This window comes from Globicephala melas, chromosome 14 (genome assembly GCF_963455315.2).
Source record: "Globicephala melas chromosome 14, mGloMel1.2, whole genome shotgun sequence".
Taxonomy (NCBI): Eukaryota; Metazoa; Chordata; class Mammalia; order Artiodactyla; family Delphinidae; genus Globicephala; species Globicephala melas.
In genome coordinates, this window is record NC_083327.1 from 71,156,026 (window position 1) to 71,177,521 (window position 21,496).

The 21,496-nt window shown below is 40.7% G+C and overlaps 1 pseudogene; it reads right to left on the minus strand.

Moving 5' to 3' along the window:
• Positions 1-237: 237 nt before the first annotated feature.
• Positions 238-21,496, minus strand: part of LOC138842308 (anaphase-promoting complex subunit 13 pseudogene) — a 103,047-nt pseudogene continuing 81,788 nt past the window's right edge.

Here is a 21,496-nt window from a genome sequence, read left to right on the forward strand (position 1 = left end):
CAGAGGGATGGGGTTGGAGCAGTTTGTTGGTTCCTATAGATAATCGTAACTCATTTTTACAAACTGTTTTTCAGACCATCAGGAATGCTAGGCATCTTTCTCAAAGTTAAGCTGTAAATTGATAGCAAAAATGAAACCAATGTTCAGACCTCCTGAATCATGACCCAGAGCTTGTAACACCCAGGATGTTGCCTTTTTAAGAAAAAAAAAATCTGTCCATGAACAAGGAACCAGACATCAGTTTCCTATGGGGGAAACGTTCCCATGGAGGTATTATAAGGCTCAGTTGGTCCACTTCATTTCTTGTTCTTTAAAAGATTTCTGTGGTGCCACTGTTGTGGTGCAGGAAGTTCGTTCAGTGGGATCGCAGCATCCTCACGAGACAGCTTGTCGTCTTGCCAAGCATCATCAGTCAAATCCAAGATCCTTCCATCTCTCCGTACCTCACTGTCCGTTCTCCTGCAGCTGTGATCTTGCCAGATCAGTACCCGGCCCAGCACAGCGCTTACGTGTTCTTATATGTTCATGGAGAAAACCTGGACATACAGACATGAAACAGTGGTTATCTTCTGGTATGAGATACAGCGAAGGGGCAGTCTTTTACATTATCTTTTCTACACTGGTGTATTTTGGCAGTTTTTAATGATAAGCTTTTATTTCTCTTATATTCAGCAAAAACACTAAAGATTCTCCCATTTCAAAATGAGAGAGTGAAGGGAGGAAAGAAGGAAAGGAAGAAGGAAGAAAAAGTAAGCCAACTGCTGAGGTTTTCAAGAAAAAGGAAAAATTATCCCTTCCTATTAAACTTTATTTGAATCTGTTACTCAGATGCATCTTCCAAACCAATGGACTTTTGACAAGTTCTTACCAGTTGCACTTCCCTTGTTCCAGTCTGTTCTCCATACATCTCTCCACTGTAGTTTAAAATGTAAACCAGAGAGTTCCCTGGTGGCCTAGTGGTTAGGATTCTGGACTTTCACTGCCATAGCCTGGGTTCAGTCTCTGGTGGGGGAACTGAGATCCTGCAAGCCACGTGGCACGTCCAAAAAAAAAAAAAGTTAAAAAAAATGTAAACCATATTACATCACTCCTTTACCTAAAACCTTCATGATTTCCAAGGCACTTAGACCAAAATCCAAATTTCTCACTTTGACCTATAATGTTCTTTTATGGTGCAGCCCGGCTAAATGTCTTTATCTCACTCATCTCTATAGTCTCATAGCCTAGTACAGTACCTGTCCCAAAATAAATGCTTGACAAATATTGGTGAATTAATTATAGAATGAATGAATGATGAAAGGCTATCCCTTCCAGAGAACCTGAAGTGCATGTTGGATTGGGTTTCCTTCCAAACCTACAGCTGGTCTTTCCCATTGGTACTGATGACACTCCAAGGAGCATATCATTTCCCAGGTTTTATGCCTATAAACGATTCTGATCTGTTATGGGTCCCTGAAGTCCAGCCAAGTTCTTTTCGGACACTGAGGTCAAGTGGCTGAGCTTGTTTGAGACGGAGCCGTGATGAATGGATTCTGGCCGGGACTCAGAAGATCAGCCTTTCTGACTGGCTCGATGGCTTCCCAGTGTTTGCTCAAGAATCACTGACGGAATGTCTGTTCTCCTTCGCCTCCAGTCTGTCCTGGTTTACAAGTCAAAAAACTCATTTTTTCCACAATGAATAAGAAAAGGGCAAAAGTCTTTTGAGAAGCCACCAACAAGATATTGGCATTGTTTCCTTTTCATTAACTATTCGAAAATAGGAGATCATAACCGTCATCTATATAATATCTGGAGTAAAAGAAAAAATGTCCCAGCTTCAAGATTCCATTTGTAGTGCAGTTCACAAGAGAAATTCCCCCTTTTTGAAAAGTATTGGCTTTGATCCTATAAAAAAAATTACTCTCAAGAAGTAGATTACTTCTTGTAGTAGTAAGTAAGTAGTATGAGATGAATTAATTTTTACAGTGACAGAAATCAACACGTACAGGGCACCAGGGTATCATTTAGTATGTTGGAAGAGGTAATTTTCTGAAAAGTGGTTTATTTATTGTCTACTGGGCTGAGCATTGAAGGGAAGACACCAGGACTGGTGCCCACCCCCTCTCCCCACCCCACGCTGAGTGTGAATGGGGAAAGTCTAAATCAGGCCTTGCACGCAAAGCCTGGGGATGTCTCTGAAGGCTGCTTCACAGTAAAAGCAATTTTTTCCGTGGTTTTCTAGCCTGTTGAACTAAGCGCAAGAAAGTTAGGGGAATGAACAGGAAGGCTGCTAATATGTGTCCTTCGCATATATCTCTGAATGGTTGTCTGTCTTTACCACCTCGTGAATCTTTATCTCAAGGGCAAGCAATTCCCACAACGTACAAATAGTAGAGCTCCGTTAGATGGAGCAAAGGCAAAGTAGGCCCAGAGATGTGGAGAAACTTTAAGGAATCGATGGTTGAACCAGGTTTAGTAGCAGCATTGTTGCTAGAAGGTGTGCCTTTAATGCAGAATTTATAGAAGCAGCCCTTTCTCTTGTTTTAATTACAAGGACAGATCGTTGGTTTAGCTGTATTGTAGAAAACATCCTAGAGGTCTGTTCATCTATAGGGGAAAGCTGGCGGTGAGTGTGGCATCTCCCTGCTTCTGACCTCTGTGCCTTCCTTTGTCTTTTGCACTTCCCAACACTCACATAGCTCAGAGGGCAACTAGCCCTTACACAGTAGGGCAACTTCTGTGAGAAGAGCAGAAATAGTCATTGTAAAAGGGGGAGAGAGGAGTTTTAGAGCCAGCAGAGTCTCCTCACACTGTAAATCCTCTCGTGGAAACAGCAAGCTGGAGTCCAGTGACCTGTATCTGATCAGCAGGTGTTCAGGGGGATCTTGCACTGGGGAGAGTCAGCATCATGTACTAGTTATAGGGAGGGGTCAGTGCTGTCAAGAGGATGCTCTGAGAGCTCTTCCGGGGGTCAGAAAACTGACTTCCTGGGGAAAAGCCATATCACAGCCCAGAGCGGGAAGACAGGTGTCAGAATATCTGAGCTCCAAGGCAGCACAAGCAAATCTCAAGGACACATTTTTCTTGCTGTTTGGGTTGTTTTTATTGGGCTGTGGCTTTTTCCCTGGAGTGCCCATCTTAAAGGTGGCGGTGCTGAGCCTAGAACATTGAGAAAATGATATCTGGATACATTCTGTTGAAGACCTGTGGCTCTTGGACTCAGGAGAAACCAGGCTCAGCAGAAATTCTAGCCTCATCAACTCCTCTGTTGGGCACTTCATGGCAGCTGTGTTTTTGCTTAATGCATTTTTTAATGTTTGTGACGTCTTGAAGAATGACATCATGGCTATCATTGAACCGCCTCCTATTAGCTAATACCATCCCCCCAGATTCCTGTACTTCACAAATTAACTCACCTTAGCAAGTGTCAGAGCTTCTTACAGTATCCACTATGGTACTTCTCATAGGAAAGCATGAACAGGAGAGCCGGCTGGATCTGGGAAAGTATCTTGGGGCAAGGGTAAAGGCAATTTCTTAATTTTTAAATTTTAGCTTAAACATATTCTAATTCTAATTTGCATTCCAATTCATGACCTAATGACATTTATTTTCAAAAAATAAGATTTTCTCCAAAAATATTTGAGGGAAATTAATGATCCAGGAAGATGTTCCACAGCTATCCTAGTGCCTGAACTCTCAGCGCACTTTGCATACCCCCTGGGGATACACCTACACCTGCCTGTCTGAGAAGGAAAGGTATGCAGATAATCCTTGTTGCCCTGGCTGGGCTGCATTCCAACTTGTCCTGCCCAGATTTAGATAAAGAAATGCAGGATTACAATGAATGTGTAAATAAACGAGTGGTGAGTGGTCAATATAAAATCTGGAGTGCCTAGTCCCTCCCCATCTACTGATAGATGAAAGAGGGGAAGAAGGAGATCAGTGACTCCAAGGGAGACTTAAATCTTCCGCAGCAGCCCCCAACCATAGAGCCCCCACAGTCCATCCGAGCCTGTGTAGTGGCTATACCTGCACTGAGGAAGTCAATTTCCTCACAGAGAAGATGGGGAGGGAAGTAAAGATTAATGACATAGCATTTGTACAGCTTCCCAAACTGCTCAGTGGCAGCCTATAAATAAACTGTGCTAACTATATATGAGAGTTTAAACTTCATAATGAAATCAATTTAAGCCAATTTTATCGAAAGGTCCATGCAATTGCACCATTTCCACAGTAGACTTTATATTCAAAAGCTCTTAGAGTTTAGCTTTGTTGGGGTGATTTCCAAAAGGTTATAATTTTTATATTCCACAAAGACATACATGTGAGTGTTTATGACGTTGTTCAAATACAGAAACTAATTACCATTAATGAGAAGTGTTACAAGCCATACATTTCTCTTAATTCAACTGTTCAATGAGAAAGAAAGGGGAAAAATGTTTGGTATTATTTCCTATGAATAGAGGAATGCAGGAAATTTATTCAAATTTATGCCAATATGCCTTTTTTTAAGCTCTTCTGTCTTTGGGATGCTCAGTAGGCTTCAGTGATTATAAATGTGTTTATTTTCATTTAAGAGTGTTTTCAAAATTAAAGATCAGCTATCACCCGTCGCAAGAAAACCTAACCTTGTCGATAGCAGTTTACGAATGAGCTCAAGGGTATTCAAGAATCTTTCTTCCAGAGGCCACTGTGTTAGGAGTCACTGCACCCCCTGCATATAGTCAATTTGTTTTTCTATTTTCAGAGAACAATTAGCGTTGTGTGCTGATGCACCTTAACAGACACCATGAGGAGAGCACCAAACAATGAGAGAACTATTTTCCCCTAAGGCTCTATTGGCCTAACTGTGAACTTGCCAATATTTCATGTCCTCTTCATCCATCCATGCCTTTGCACAGCAATTTCCTCTACTGAAATGCTTTTTCCATTTGTCCTCATGGCAAATTCTCACTTAATGTCTCTTATTTGGTTTCCCTGGCACCTCCTCTAGGCAAAAATTACTCATTTCCCTGTGTATGTAATACTTCTAATACACTTTGAAATATTTCTAATACAGTTTTATGTTATAATCCATTTTAGGTATTGGCTAACAGGCCTCTCCCCCAAGCAGGAACTTAATGAAGACAGACTTGTTTAGTCATCTTTTTTCTTGCTTTTTTATGTGCCTTGTTATTTTTGATCAAATGTCAGACATTGTGAGTTGAAGAACAAAAGAGACTGAAGTAATTAGTGTTAAGATCCAGAAATGAACACACTTCTTATTTTCTCAGGTCATTATTGTGTGTGGTTGAGCCAGTCCAGTCTGAGGTTGGGTTGGGTTTGGGCTTTGCTGTTGCTATAGTTAACCCTGAGTGCACCGTGGACTTCAAATTTCTCCAGTGGTGGGCTGCTCTAATCTTGTGCTTAGAGTAGATCTTGCAGTGCTGAAGGATTTTTCTTAGTGTCCCTGCGCCATCCTCAGATTGCAGCAGCTCATGCACAGCTGGGCCATTCTTGTCCTTCCCCCAGGAATAGACTGTGATTGCTTGTTACTAAGTGCTAGTCATGTGGTGGGGCCAGTAGAGTTGGGGGTGCGGGATGGGAATTGGATGCGTGGTGGGAGGGTTCCTCACTTCTCATGATCCATCCCCAATTTTAGGGAGGTCTTGTGAGCCTGAGCCTTGGGTAGAGGGCTTTCTCGGCATTACTGTCCCACCATCCCCTCCCCTCATCACAGCAGCCAGACTCTGAGTGGGAGAGTTTTCTTCCCCTTTTCTAGCAGTTACAGATGTCTGCTTGGTATCAGTACAGGATTTGGGGCCCAAGTGAGTTCCCTGCCTGTCCGCCCCAGGGAGCAGAGAGCTTTTGCTTCTATCTGTCCCGTAAAGTGTTGGATCTTTGACTCTGCCATGGGACAAGAGGATTTTGTGCCCTCATCCCCCACAGCAACTTAAAGCATTTGCTTCATATAAGAGATGGTCTGGGGAAGTGCTGTCCCAAGTGGCAGCCGGTCACCTCCTGACACTTGTACCGCTGCCCTCATTCTTCTCCCCTGCCCTCAGTCGTGTTCAAGATCATCCTACTGTGACTTGTGAGATGGTGTGGATCCTTCTCATGTCTGGGGTCCCCAGTCATTCTAAACTGTCATGCTAACTCGCATGCTGTCTTTGAAAATTCATAAAATTCAACCTTCTTTCTTCTTACCAGGTTTTCCCATACCTTGGGGCAGAACAGTTTGTGTGTCCCGTCTTTTCTTGGAGGAATTTGTTGTTCTTTGCCTGTGACTTCAGCTCTCTGATGGGCTCCAGAAAAGTTATGATTTTATAGATTATCTGCCTTTTTTTTTCACTGTTAAGGTGAGAGTAATTTTGGTGGCTTTTCTGTCTCCCAAGTGGAAATGGAACTTCCCTGGTATGATCTCACAAGTGCCCCAGCAGCCAGCAGAACGTCGTGATAGAAGAGACATTCCTTAAACTGTATGGAGATCTTTTTTTTTTCCCTCATTCAAAAAATCCACATATCATATTGTGGGACATACCTCAACATTTCTGTTTAACATTTTTCCTCAATTCTTCCAGTGAAAGTGAAATAGTACAGAAAAATGCTTTTTATTCTTTAGGCTTGATTTTTTTTTGAAGCGCTCATAAATTAAATAGCAACAGATTTCAGGCTTTACCCAATGACTATTAATCCTTCCGTCTTCATAGAGAAATGAGCTTGTCACAAATAAACACACTGGGTTATTTTTAAGTCAGATCTGAGCCAATCCTTTTCACTTGCTGCCTGAAAAAAAAAAATTCAGGTAAAATAACTATGACAGCTTGTAACAAAAGTACTATCTGACTATCTTTTTTTGTCAATAATAAAAAAAGAAAATTCTTTTAAAATGTGCAATGTTGGAAAAGTCACCTTATCCATGCTCTACGTGGAACATGCTGAAATGGCAAAGCCACGAGGCCGCTCATGGTCAGTCTTCGGGGCTTTGCTTGTGCTTCTAGCACTATGTAGTGATGGGGGAGGGGAGCAGCCTGTTTGCAGTGTTGAGAAAAATCAATTTTCATCTTCAAAAGATGAAACTACCAAGCAAGATATTGACTTAGAAATAAAGCATTTCTTAAAGACTTCCCATATCCTATAAATGTCAGTACCCAAACCTAAGAGTTCGGTGATTTAACGTTTATTGCTAATTTCAGACAAACATACATATAGCTCTGCCTCAAGAAAAGAACTAGTTAAAGCTAGTTTTCTTGCAGAACATTTTGCTGCCTACATACAACTAGTGTCAGAACCCTCAAAATCAATCATCTTTTTTATTGATAGGCATAACGTTATCCCTTTCCATTTATTTTCCATTCTAAGGTTTTATTCTTCTTTGTCCCATAGATAAATTATTTCCAAACTTTTATGATAAATTACATATAACTGGGTTTGACAGACCTTTAAAGGCAGCTTCTGCAATGTATGATAGCCATACTTGTCTAAACTTTAATCAGGTACATGTGATTAATCAGTTGGGGAGATCTTTAGTTCTCTTCTGGCCTTGAAGGCTAACTAGTGTGGTGGCTGATATCCCACCATACAAAGCAGATGTCGATGTGGAAGGCGGCATCCTCACACACTGTGGGAATAAAGAACAGCACGCTCACAGGACCTGAGCCAGACCTACCTTTAGAAGGAGTACTTTGGAGAATCTGAAGAGTCTGTTGCCTCATTGCCTGCTTCCTGGAAGTCTTATGTTGAGTGGGTTTATCCTGATTTGAAGCATACACCTGGATGCTGTTTTAGGGAAAGGGAGAAGAGAGGCGGGAGGAAAAAAGGAAACCACGTGAAAGACTGAGATTGTTATTTTTTTTAAAGAGAGACTTAGCATTACCTGAAAGGATTAATTAAACTATTAGATCCAACTAAGCTTTACACTGGATAAGAATATAAAATATTTTCTACTATTCACCTGTGGAGGGGGTGCTTATAAGGAAAACAGATCAGTTACAGGTGAAATAAAGGAATGTTCCCCTGCATATTAGTATTATATTATGAATTAAATCTATAACCCCAGTATACATTCTGGAGAAACTACTATTTGCCATAAACTGCCAGAAATAAAAGAAGTATAATCTGGTTCCTGCCTTGAAAATGCTTTTCACCACTGAAAACATCCTGAAGTGATCATTTGCTGCCCCTTAAGTGCTGTCCACTCCTGCTTCTCCCACCTGTCCACCCATTTCTCCTACCTTGTTGAGTATCACCTCCGTGGGGAATACAGAGAATATTTTTGAATATTCACAATAACATTAACCACAGTTTTACATTTGTGCTTTCTTTGTGCCTAGACATCATGCATCCACCTGACAGGTATTATATTATTATTTGTCATAACCTGCAAAACTCCAGGTTTAAGAGTTTTTGAGATTTTATAGTTTAAACTCAGTAAGATCAAGTAACACTTTATTTTGGATGGGGGTTCAGAGCAAGCCTTTGTACGAGGCCTGTGTGGCTCCCAGGTCCGGGCCTCTGAACCTTGCAGAACTTCTTGACTTCGTCCGTCCGTCTGTCCGCTTTTATGGGCCGTGGTGGAGCAAGGACTCTGGAGTCTGATAGCCAGGATTTGAATCCTGACTCTGCAGTCGGCCGGCAGAGCTTTCTTAGCTTAGGAACATTACTAGCCTCCTTTTGCCTAAGAGCCTTTGTCTGTGAAATGGGACACAGACAGCATGGGGTTGTCTTAAGGATTCCAAGGGATAAGCGTGGAGTGCTGAGAACAACGCCTGGCTTGACTCAATCACTGTGCAGGCCCTCCATGGTATTACTATGATGATGTCGTATTTAGGATTAGGTTTAAAGCAGCCTTCGTTTTCCTGCCACCTCTTTTCACTTAGTTTTTGTTAATAGTCTCTTAATCGGTCTCAACACCAGCCTCACCTCTCTCCAAACTTTCCTTGACATAACGGCAAAGTAGCATTTGTGAAATACAGAATGGTTCATGTCACTCCCTTGTTCAAAACCTTTTAATTTTCAGGCTCGAATATGGAGTCCTTATTGCAGTAGCCAGTAGTCCCCATAACTGTCTCCTGCCTACTTGCCCTCACGTGTATTTTGTTCCAACAAGAGGGAACCATTTCCATTCCCTAATCAGATCGTGACTTTGTACAGGCTGTTGCCTCTGTCCAGAATGCCATTCCTTGACTGGTTTGCTTGGCAAATTCCTGAGCATCCCTCAAAGCCAGCATAATCATTGCCCCTTCCAGGAAGTCACCCCTGGACCCCTGCTCCCCACACCTCCGCCACCCAGCAAGCAGGTGCTCTTCTTAGCTGCTCTTATAATGTTTGGTGTGTGCCTCTGTCACAGCCCTCACCACATCATATTGAAACTAATTGTCTTTTTGGTCTTGTTTCCCCACTGAGAATAGTTATATGGTCTTATTCTACCAGATATTCCCAGGGTCCAGAGCGAAGCAGGCACTCAGTAAGTTATTAGTACATGAATGTGGAGAGTAAACCTGGTGCCTCCCAGGATGGGTTTTCAACAGTGGGACCACTAGAGACATTGGCACCTGGATCTCTTTTTTTTTCCAGATCTGTCTACTGAAGGCTCACCAGAGCCAAAAGGTGAAATAAACAATACCCACATTTGCTACCTCAGCTAATAGAAAGAGTGCTTTGTATTTGTACCCAAAAGCATCAGACAAAAACAAAAAACTTGGAAAGATACCATCTTTCCATCCAGAATAGCTAATAAGATTTTTTTTTTTTTTTTGGCCGTGATGCACGGCCTTCAGAACTTCCCTGACCAGGGATTGAACCCATGCCCCATGCGTTCGATGGGCAGAGACTTAACCGCTGGACCGCCAGGGAAGTCCAGATATTTCTTAAAACACTAAATGATCACATTCGAAGTATGATAGGGAACCAACTCATTATTTTGAAAACTGGTAAATAGAGGGAAAGAATCTAGCATTTCACCTGCCTTTTCTCTGTAAACTGCACCAGCGGGTAATCAACTAGTAGAGGAGGGGGATTGCCTCTTTATAAAAGTATTCCAATCAGCAAAGGAACATTAAATTTTAGAATTAGGGTATCACCATTATGCACCCCTAGTGGGTTAATAGATCTAGGTGTTGAGTATCAAGAGTGCTAATGTCACAAAAAGAGAGACAGCCAGTTGTCATGTGCCTCCCGATGGAAAAAATAAATAAGACACAACCTGTGTTCCACCCAAAGGAATTGAACCTGATTCTTTTTTTTAATTAATTAATTAATTTATGGCTGTGTTGGGTCTTCGTTTCTGTGTGAGGGCTTTCTCTAGTTGCGGCAAGCCGGGGCCACTCTTCATCGCGGTGCACGGGCCTCTCGCTATCGCGGCCTCTCTTGTTGCGGAGCACAGGCTCCAGACGCGCAGGCTCAGTAATTGTGGCTCATGGGACCAGTTGCTCCGCGGCACGTGGGATCCTCCCAGACCAGGGCTCGAACCCGTGTCCCCTGCATTGGCAGGCAGACTCTCAACCACTGCGCCACCAGGGAACCCCGCCCTGATTCTTGATCAAGCCTTGGGATCACACTACCCATTTGCAGCAAGTGCAGAATTGCACCACCAGTGTGCAAGCTGTGGGAAACCCTACAGGACAAATGACCCAGCTTTTTCAATAGAAATTGTAATGAAAAGAAGGATATGGCAGGTGAGGTGAGGGGTTGTAGATTAAAGGAGGTTTAGGAGCACATGAAATTTTTACAATAGGCAAGTCTAAACTGAAGTGTCTAGGAATTCTTCTTTGGTGATAAAAATAATAAAGACACACAAGGAAGTGATTTCTATGAAAGTCAAGATTGTGGCAACTTTTGTGGGGCAGGGGACTGAGATATGGACAAGATTGGTGAGGCTTTTGAAGTGGCTGGTGGAGTTTCATTTCTTTAACTGGGTAACAGTTATATTTGCTTCATAGTAAACTCATTAAGTGATACATTTGCTTTAGAGTAAATTTTACAATATTTTACAGTAAATATGACAAAAAGTGTTCTTTTTAAAAGTGATTGTACAAGGCCTATGTTTCCCTTAACTGTTTTCAATACTATATGCCAGAAGACTGACCTTGAAAAATATTGAAAAGTGCCTCAGTGAAAGAATTCATTCACCTCACACACTTACTTATTGATCGCCAACTATGTGCCAGGAGTTGTTCTAGATGCTGGAGAGTCAATGTTGAACAATACAGACAAAATTCCTCTCTGTACAGATCTTGAAATCTAGTTAGGAAACAAAGCATAAACACAGGCATACTTTGGAGATATTGTGGGTACAGTTCCAGACCACCACAATAAAGCAAAGCACAGGAATTTTTTGGTTTCCCAGCGCATATAAAAGTTATGCTAACACTATACTGTAGGCTATTAAGTGTGCAATAGCATTACGTCTAAAAAAAACAATGTACATGCCTTCATTAAAAAATACTTTGCTAAGGACTTCCCTGGTGGCGCAGTGGTTGAGAGTCCGCCTGCCAATGCAGGGGACACGGGTTCGTGCCCCGGTCCGGGAAGATCCCACATGCCGCGGAGCGGCTGGGCCCGTGAGCCATGGCCGCTGAGCCTGCGCGTATGGAGCCTGTGCTCCGTAATGGGAGAGGCCACAACAGTGAGAGGCCCACGTACCACCAAAAAAAAAAAAAAAAAAAAAAATACTTTGCTAGAAAATGCTAACCATCATGTGACAATGCAGGGTTGCCACAGACTTTCAGTTTGTAAAAAAACACAATATCTGTGAAGTGTGATAAAGTAAAGCACGATAAAATGAGGAACGCCTGTAAGATGAAATATATTTTAGGTAGTGATAAGTGCTCAGGAATAAAAACTAGGGCAAAAAAAAGCATTATCAGGAAGGGGGTCACAATTTTAGGCAGAATGGCCTGGGAAGGACTCACAGAGAAGCTGAGTTGGAATCAAAGGGAGTGAAATTGTGAACCACGTGGTTGGGGGAGAACGTTCCCAGCAGGAGCAGCAGCAGGGGCAGAGTCTCTGAGAGCTCATGCTTCTGGTGTGTTCCAGGAATAGCAAAGAAACTGGTGTGGCTGGAGCTGAGTGAATGAGAGGGAGAGAAATAGAGGAAGTCAGCAAAGGGCCTTGCAAGTGATGAGATACTGGAAGAGTTTGAACAGAGGCAGGAAATTCTCTGACTTAACATTTTAACAGGATCTCTTTGGTTGACGTATTGAGAATAGACTAAAGAGGGACAAGAATTGAAGTAGGAAGAACAGTAAGGGGGCTTCTGCAGTAATCTGGGCAAGAAATGGAGGAGGCTTGGTCCAGTGAAGTGGGGGATTGATGCTTAGATTCTGGATAATTTTTTTTGAATTTTATTGTATTTATTTTTTATACAGCAGGTTCTTATTAGTCATCCATTTTATACACATCAGTGTATACATGTCAATCCCAATCTCCCAATTCATCACACACACACACCCCCGCACTTTCCCCCTTTGGTGTCCATATGTTTGTTCTCTACATCTGTGTCTCTATTTCTGCCCTGCAAACCGGTTCATCTGTATCATTTTTCTAGGTTCCACATATATGCGTTAATATACGATATTTGTTTTTCACTTTCTGACTTACTTCACTCTGTATGACAGTCTCTAGGTCCATCCACGTCTCTACAGATGACCCAGTTTCATTCCTTTTTATGGCTGAGTAATATTCCATTGTATATATGTACCACATCTTCTTTATCTGTTTGTCTGTCGATGGGCATTTACGTTGCTTCCATGACCTGGCTATTGTAAATAGTGCTGCAATGAACATCAGGCTGCATGTGTCTTTTTGAATTATGGTTTTCTCAGGGTATATGCCCAGTAGTGGGATTGCTGGGTTATATGGTAGTTCTATTTTCAGTTTTTTAAGGCACCTCCATACTGTTCTCCATAGTGGCTGTATCAATTTACATTCCCACCAACAGTGCAAGAAGGCTCCCTTTTCTCCACACCCTCTCCAGCATTTGTTGTTTGTAGATTTTCTGATGATGCCCATTCTAACTGGTGTGAGGTGATACCTCATTGTAGTTCTGATTTGCATTTCTCTAACTATTAGTGTGTTGAGCAGCTTTTCATGTGCCTCTTGGCCATCTGTAATGATTCTGGATATCTTTGAAGGTAGAGCCAAGTAGGAGAAATAAAGGACACCCCAAGGTTTGGACCCTGAACAGCTGCAAGGGTAGAGTTGCCTTTTCCTGAGGAGCAGTTTGGGGAGGAATATCAAGATTTCAGTTCGGGACATACTGCATTCGGGATGTCCAGCTTGTGGTTCAGGGGAGCGATCTGGGAGACATCAGTATGTAAATGAGATTAAAAGATAGGAGATGGGACAGACGACCTAGGCTAAGCATATATAGAAAGGGGACCAGGTCCAAGAACTGAGCCCTGAGACACTGCACTGTTAGATGAAACACAGCCCCAGAAAGGAGGCTGAGAAAGGAGAAAGCAGAGAAAACCAGGAATGTGGTGACCTGGACGCAGGGGAAGTTTTCAGGAGGGATGTGATCACGGTGGCAAGTACACTGGCACATAAATGAGATGAGTGCTCTGAATTGTCCGTTGGCACCAGCAATGTGCAGGCCCTTGGTAACTCTGATAAGAGCAGTTTAAAGGGAGGTGGTTGGGCAAGCCTGGGCAGATGGGCTTAAGAGAAAATAGAAGCAGCGAAACTGGAGATGATGAAAACACACAACGTTTTCAGGAAATTTCACTGGAAAGGAAAAGGAGAGACGTCGGGAGGTTTACTCTTCACGTGCAGTGGTTTGGGTATTGGTGGCAGCTGGTTCCAGGACCCCCTAAATCGTGGATGCTCAAGTCCCTTCTGTAAAATGGCAGAGGACAGTCAGCCCTTCTAGATCCTCGGACGTGGAACCCGTGAATGTGGAGGGTCGGCTCTATGCTGTTTTATGAATTCAGATTGGTTTTTACAAAGTGTGTGTTGCTCTTTTAGAATTATAGTAACAGTGAAAATACTAGGTAAATATTGAGCCTCTACTATGTGGCAGGTACGGCTCTTCGAAACACTTAAGGAACTCTTTCAATCCTCATAACCTGTATGAGAGAGGTTACTATTATTCCCCTTTTATAGGTGACAAACTGAAGCACAGAAAGAAGTAACTTGCCTGACAACACACAGCTGGCAAGTGGAGAAAGCAGGTTGGAGTTCAGACATTTCACTCCAGTGCTCAAATGTTATACCATCTCATTTTAAGTCTTTGCTTAAAAATAATATTTTCATGATGACAGTGTTAGAGCTGCCACTGTCGATCAGAAGATGGAACACAGAAGGTCTAAGAAGGTTAATATTTGTAAAAATATTACTATACTCGTTATAAACTATTAACCCAGTGAGGGATGTTCGTGTGCAGCTGTGATGGGAAAAAAACCCTTCATTTTATTTTTAGCGGTTCTAGGTACTTTTGTCCTAAGCATCTTTGCTGTAGACAACTTTGCCACAAACATTTTTGCTGCATAGCTAATTGGCCATAAGGCAATTTCACTGTAAAAGATACAATAATAAAAAATAAAAGAGGGACATTAAAAAGGGCGCAATGAAACATAAGATATGAATAACAAAATTAAAGAGGCAAAATAGAAAGTATTTAAATACATTTAAGATGTGTGTAGATTCATGGCAATACTGTGTAAATAATTGATTTTATTTTGTGGGTTATACGTGAGCAGTTGTCTTCCAAGTCTTTCTTTCCGTGTTATACTCTATCTATCTGTGTTTGTTGATTCATCTCCTTGTTCAGCATTGCACTTTTTCTTTTTTTAAAAAATTTATTTTATTGAAGTATAGTTGATTTACCATGTTGTGTAAATTTCTGCTGTACAGCAAAGTGATTCAGTTATACATATATATACATTCTTTTTCATATTCTTTTCCATTATGGTATATCCCAGGACACTGAATGTAGTTCCCTGTGCTATACAGTGGGACCTTGCTGTTTATCCATTCTATGTATAATAGTTTGCATCTGCTAACCTTACACTCCCACTCCATCCCTCCCCCACTTCCCTTCCCCTTTGGCAACTGCAAGTCTGTTCTCTATGTCTGTGAGTCTGTTTCTGTTTTGTAGATAATCCATTTGTGTCATATTTTAGATTCCATGTATAAGTGATATCATATGGTATTTCTCTTTCTCTTTTTGACTTACTTCACTTAGTATGATAATCTCTAGGTCCATCAATGTTGCTGCAAATGGCATTATTTAATTCTTTTTTATGGCTGAATAATATTCCACTGCATACGTATACCACAGCTTTTTTATCCATTCATCTGTTGATGGGCATTTAGGTTGTTTCCGTGTCTTGGCTACTGTGAATAGAGCATTGCACTTTTCCTTTTTTGCTAAAATTTCTTCCTTCGTTCAGAGAGGTGTCAGTTTCTAAACACTGGGACGAATATTTGTAACTGAGCATTGTATTGCATTATGAAAGCCCCTTCACTGTTGTTTGTATTCTTGACATATTGTCACACATCCTTTGATAGATGTTCCAAAGTCCTATGGGAAATGTGGGTTCAACTCTTTACCTTCCAAGCCCTCAGCCTCTTTCTCCTCCAGTGTAGTGTGTTTCAAAGTAAGAAACCAACGTTTGGGGCAAATTATCATCATCTGTCAGCTCAATAAAGCTATCAATAAGTTTGCTAGCTAGAAGAAAACAGTTGAAACCAAACTCTTAAACCAGAAAGTTTCCTTATGTCCAATTAGTTATGCAGGGAAAATGTTTTTGGCAAAGATGTTTATGGCAAGTAAGCTTAGGGCAAAGATATTGGACACGATTTTTAGTGACATAGCAAAACCATGAGACGTTGGCAGTCAAACTTTGAAAATCTGTTTCTTTTATTCTCTAGTCTCTGTATTTTGTACCCTCTCTGCCACCCTAACCTCTTTCCATTGGTTAGTTGCCCAGTGAATAATCCATGTTTAGAATTATTTTTCAACACTTGACTCTCTTTTTTGCTCTTCCAGTCACTACAAAAATGTATCCTGAATGCACTACTTTTCCATGAATCATTCATTCTTTCATTTATTGTTTTTGGCTCCAAGACTAAAGCAACCCATGGAATTTGGAGTGGCTAGTTGTCATTCATCCACTTTCTGTATTTGTGGAGCAAAGTGCTGTCAAAGATAAAGAATTATGTCAGTAGCATATTAAGAAGCAAGACCTATGTATGTTCATAATTGCAAGTAAACACGTGGCAGCAAACAGATTGACCACAGTATTTCTGAAATTTAGAAATTCTGAGGTTTGGAACCGGAAAACAAGTCTTGTGATGATGTGACAACCCACACAAGCCCAGTGCTTTGTGGACTAATGAGATTTTTCAACGAAAATGCAAATTCATAAAATGTTAGTATTAAATGAAGAACTGATGAGAAGCAATTATTGGAATGCGGTGTACTTTAAAAGTGAATTGGATTTCAGAAAAAGGACGATCAGCCAGCATCCCTCATCTTGCTTTGTAATTGCAATTTCTAGGCCATCTGAACAATTGCGTGACCCTTGAGAAAAGAATTAGTGATTGCAATCACAGCCTTCTAATCAGGCGTCTTAAAAGGAGCAATACTTGAAAATCTTCCTTATACACAGGGCATGCCAACTGGTTTTGCACTTTCTCTCATATGTTACCGCTATGAGTTAGTGTTTTAGGTTTGCTAATAATTGTCTAATCTAATTAAATCAAATACAGAACTTGAAATAGGGGAGCTCAGTAATGTCATCTATAGAAAAACAAAACCGTTGTCTAATTCCTGTCGCTTTATGAAGCTTGGATTCTTGCAGAAGGTCTATCGCAAACACAAAAACTGTCAGGGTGAGAGCTTGGTCTCCTCAAACAGTTAAAAATGATGAGGCAGGGATGTTGCGTGTAATTCACTATGAAAAATGGGTATATTACTCGACTGAGCTCAGATTTATTTTTGGTGGAATGGGTCTTGTTTTCCCCGGTGCAATAATATGTTTTGCCAAGGTATTTGTTTTTGAAATCTTGTTAGAGGGTATCTGGCTCTGACATCGATGCCCCATCTTTCCCTTCTCTGCTCCTAATCAGCTGTTCTGCAGCAGAATTGGGAGTCATTTATATGGATAAGCACCTGTTGTGGGAAGCAGTGTTTTAAATCAGATATAGAGAAAGAATTTAAGGGACGACTGATTTATTCGCTAAACGAAACACGGAGCTGGTTGTAATTTGTAATTTAGCAGAGGGTATTTTTCTTGAAACCTGCTAGGGCTTTGAACTCCTTCATTTAAGAAAGCCCTTAAGCATTCCTGGAAGCTTTTCTGTATTTCTTTAGTTGCCAGCTGATTCCATCTCATCATAGTTTGGTGTATCAGGCCGCTGATGTTTTGACGTGTCTAGGTTTTATTTCTTTTATAATGGAAGTGAGTTCAATGGAAATTGATAATATTTTTTGTTTAAATAGTTGAGTGAATCTACCATTTTCCTGCATTAACATTTAGCAGCTCGTAACAAAAGCACTAATGACACAATATAGAATTTGAAACGATGTCAATGATTAAATAGCCAAAGCCTTTTTTAAAAATGTATATGTTTTATAACAAGATTTTACTTGGGTTGTGTATTTGTGTGAGTCATCGTTCATTAAAATTGGTTTGTATCTTTTACCCTTTTCTGTTTTCCTAGAAGCACGAGTTTTGTGTATATCTTCGCAGAGAGTGCTCGTTTGCTGTGGTTTTGTGATTTGGAAATACAGCCCTGAAACAACTGGGCTGAGACCATGATTCTCATTTCACTTTGGGCCTTTCTCACATCAGTGGGCAGAATGATTTTTTAGTCACTCCAGTCATGTCTTGAATCCCAACTACGGTCTCAGGGGTTAAAAGTCAAGGGGTTATCCATTTAGCCATTGAATTCTCCAGGTAGAACTTTGATAGCCATTACAATTATTTTATTCTCTCCTCCCTTATCCAAGCATTGCTATAGTTAATGTTATGTCAGAATTTCCATTATGATTCATGTTTTTCTGGGATTCAAAATGGAAATTCTTCAGGCAGAAAATGGGCACCATGGTTATTACAGGAAAGCTGTTGTAAAGCCAATTTTAAGGTGAGCTGCTGAGATTTTGTGGAGTTAAAAACACTTGGCCTGTCCCTACAGCTGGAAGAGGGCCATTTCTTCCCTTGGACAATGTTAATTATCAGCAGCTTGAGTTAGTATCTAGTTCCTTGAAATTTTAACTTATCCTTGTTCTACTTCCTCCTTCCGAACTGGATAGGACCAGGAATTAGGTAAGAAGAGTCATTTCAATCTTAACTCATGTTTACAAACAAAATTTTGTTTTTTCTCTATGACATAAATTTTTCCTTATGACATAAAAACATTTGTATTGTGGAAACTGGAGAACTTTAATAGGCACAGTGATAGCTTATTTGTGTCAGAGAGGGTTTGGCCATAAATCCATGCTTTCAGTGGTTTTAGTCCTTAGATGTTGCATTTACTTGCAAAATTATTATTAAAGTTTTAGAAGAAAGGATGACTAAAGAAGGGGTAATATGTAAAGGAGTTTGTTTCAAGACAGTTTTCCAGTGGAATCCATTTTTTTCCTTTTTAGATTAACTGACCTTCCGTTGACGAAAGACTCTTAAGACAAAGCAAAGAGTGGGTTTTGCCTTTCTGTGAAGCTGACTGCTTTATGTATCTTTGTGTTGAATATTAAGACTTAGAACACGAAAGTGTATATTGAATACTTAAATCCACATTTACAAAGCACGTGGTTGGCACTCAGTAAATGTTTTTTAACTGCATGAAAAACAAACTTAACTAACAGTCTTTTGAGGTACACGCACATAGGAAACAGTGACTGTATGACTTCTGCCCGATATTGACTCCCTTAATTCCATCATGACTTGATATTGGCTGCCAAAATGATATATGTGCCTAATATGTTCTCACTAAACCACATAATTTTTGTTTTAAAAACCCAGCACAATCAAGAGAGACAATTATATGAAAAGCACTTATCGACAAAGAGGGTAAAGTACAATAGAAGAGCTGGCTAAGCGTTTCTGAAATGAAAGCCTATTGTTTACTGAAAGATCTTACTCTTCTTTTACTGGTTTCAATTATTTCCAAGTTGACAACTTGTGATCAATACTCTGTTATTGGCCTGATAATTAAGCCTGTCTCTATGACTAGTAAATGCTGGGTACTAATTAACGTTTGTTTTGATTATTTGGTATTTAGTTGTCAAAGACAGCTATTATAATGGCACAGAATATTAGAAGAGAGTTTTTTTGTTGTAGCTTTTGATTGTTATCAGAAATAACTATTTTGTGTGTGTGCATGAAGGGATGCCTGATCTCTATTACTGCTCAGTGTAATACAACTACAGTAGTCTAAGAACTCATCTAAAAGCCTAAGTATTTCTAATTAATTTTTTCTGTGCCCTCTCAGCTTCAAGGCAGAAAGGATCTCTAATCAAAGTGGAGATGGGGAGATTCCTAAATAAGAACTAAAAGTGCTAAGTATGGTTGATTGAAATATCACTGATTTAATTAAAAATTAAGGGATAGTATGAAGTCTTAAAAGTTTCAAAGATTATATGATCTATTTTATAATTAAAAAATAAGTCTATGTATTCTTTTCCATTCAAGGGGGAGTTTCACTGGGGTTCCAAGGTATGCAGTTATCTGTAGAGATGTCTAATGGGTCAGCATTGTGGAACTGGGGTATTTCCTAGAAAGACCAGAGAGTCGATGTTTTCTTTTAGCCTGAAATTTTCTCATCTGTTTTCCGATGTTCAGAGAGGTACTACAATTATGTGAAAAGTGTATGGACTCTGGATTTAGACTTGGCTTCAAATCCTGACTGCAAAATCTGCTCCCTAGCAGTGTAATTTGGACATCATTTTGGGATCCGTTTCCTTGCCTATAAAAATGTGACTGGTATTATTTCTCTAGTTTGGTAGATGTGAGGATTAAGTGAGATCATATATATTAAAGCCTGTATCATTCCAGGTTGTCCAGAGAAACAGAACCAATAGGAGATATATATACAGAGATTTATTATAAGGAATTGACTCACACAGTTATAGAGGCTGATCCCAAGTCCCACGATCCCCAGTCAGCAAACTGGAGACCCAGCAGAGCTGATGGTACAGTTCCAGCCTGAGTCCAAAGGCCTGGGAACCAGGAGAACCAGTGGTGGATGTTCCAGTCCAAGTCTGAATCTGAAGGCAGGAGACTGATGTCCCAGCTTGAAGACTGTCCAGAAGAGAGAATTCTCTCTTAATCAGCCTCGCGGTTCTCTTCAGGCCTTCAGCAGACTGGATGAGGTCCACCCACATTAGGAAGGGCAATCTGCTTTACCCAGTCTACCAATTCAAATGTTAATGTCATCCAGAAAAACCTTCACAGACTCACCCAGAGCAATGTTTAACCAAATATCAGAGTGCCCTGTGGCCCAGTCAAGTTGATGCATAAAATTAACCATCACAAGGTTTTATCATAACCCTTGGCACACAGTTAAGAGAAGAGGCTCTGGAGGCAGACTGTGTCCCTTCAAATCATGACTCTGCCACCCTTTAGTGGTATGACATCAGGCAAGTTATGTCACATTGGAGTGTCTCAGTTTCCTCATCAGTAAAACCAGGACAGTATTAGTCAGTGGTATGTAAGGTTTCTTATTCTTAGTATCATAATTATAATAAGTGCTGAATAAATCATGGTCATTTTATATACTTTAATTCACTCATTCAAGATACTAACTGAAAATTTTACCACAAAGTTACATCCTTGATCTGAAGTGTTTGAAATGTCATAAATGAGAGGGAAAGTCTTGTTTTCTAGAATGACAGATTAATTTATACAATTTACATTCACTGAACAGCTACTATGCCCAGTGTAATTCAGGAGGGTTACATCACAGGGAAGCAAGGGATTAACATCGCTGTGTATCAACTGTTGACATATCCTTTCTTTTTTGTTGTTGTTGTTTTTTTTTTCTTGCGTTATGCGGGCCTCTCACTGTTGTGGCCTCTCCCGTTGCGGAGCACAGGCTCCGGACGCGCAGGCTCAGCGGCCATGGCTCACGGGCCCAGCCGCTCCGCGGCATGTGGGATCTTCCCGGACCAGGGCACGAACTGTGTCCCCTACATCGGCAGGCGGACTCTCAACCACTGTGCCACCAGGGAAGCCCAGACATATCCTTTCTTGAGAGCACGTTTTGATGGGCTTGAGCATTGAGGACGATAGCTCACATGGCCGTTTCAAACAAAGAAACCACATTTTCCCCATATTGACCAAGGGAAACCTAAAAATACTATATTTAAAAACTAATCTTTAAGTACGTGTCTTAGTATTTAGTCGAAAAATTGGGTTTCTCTTTTGTGTCTCATTTTTCTTTCTTAACACATCATGTCCTGATTGAAGGTACAAATTTTAGTCTGGTGCCTGTTCTTAAACTCACTAATTTCTTTTTTTTGGCTAAAGACATTAGTATTTATTCATATTAACTAAAAAAGACACAGTAGTCCTATTTTGGTTTTGAATTCCTC